Source organism: Halyomorpha halys, unplaced genomic scaffold, assembly GCF_000696795.3.
Source record: "Halyomorpha halys isolate HHAL.00 unplaced genomic scaffold, Hhal_1.1 Scaffold1578.1, whole genome shotgun sequence".
NCBI classification, from domain to species: domain Eukaryota; kingdom Metazoa; phylum Arthropoda; class Insecta; order Hemiptera; family Pentatomidae; genus Halyomorpha; species Halyomorpha halys.
The window spans coordinates 15,573-16,334 of NW_027108835.1; positions in this window are offsets into that span (position 1 = coordinate 15,573).

Genomic DNA, 762 nt, shown 5'->3' on the forward strand with positions numbered 1-762 from the left:
AATTATCATTACTTTAATTCGTTAAATTTTCGATATCAATATCGATATTTTTCTTTCGATATCCCATCCCTACCTTGAATGGGATGGGTATTTTACGGTAAAACAGTCGATTTTAATATTTGTACTCATATATCGATTTATTATTAAATTATTATGTTTGCAAGCACTTCATATTAAGCACCCACTCCAGATGGATTTTGGATCCCTTCAATACTTCCTTTTATTAAAGTAAATTTAGTGTTTTCATGAAGTAAACTTCAAATAACCAATCAATGGACCTAAATATAAAATAAATCATAAAAGTTGAATTAAATCGATACGGCTACGTGTTCTAAAAATCGATTATATTTTCAAAAACTAACCTCTATATCAAAAAAATGCGAAAAGGTAAAATACATCGAAACCAGAATGAGTGTTTAATCATGGACACCACAAGCTAACAATATTCGTGTAATTGGACAAGAATAAATAAGCGATCTTAATATTAATGGAAAGAAAAAATATTCCTCTTAATAATAACAAAGCATTTAAACAATGGCCAAGTACTCAGATGTTTTTGGTCAGGTACTTCTTGTTAATAGATATAAACCTCGAATGCTTTTTATACTTGACTTTTGACGCATGACTAACGCTGCACGAGTACTCAGAATGGGCCGCCTACCGAAAGTAAAGGGTCTTTTTTTAAGCCCGATAGAACTTGAAATTGTAAAAAATAACACAAAAAATTAAATTGTAATCAAAATTTTTTTTTTATTCGAAAGA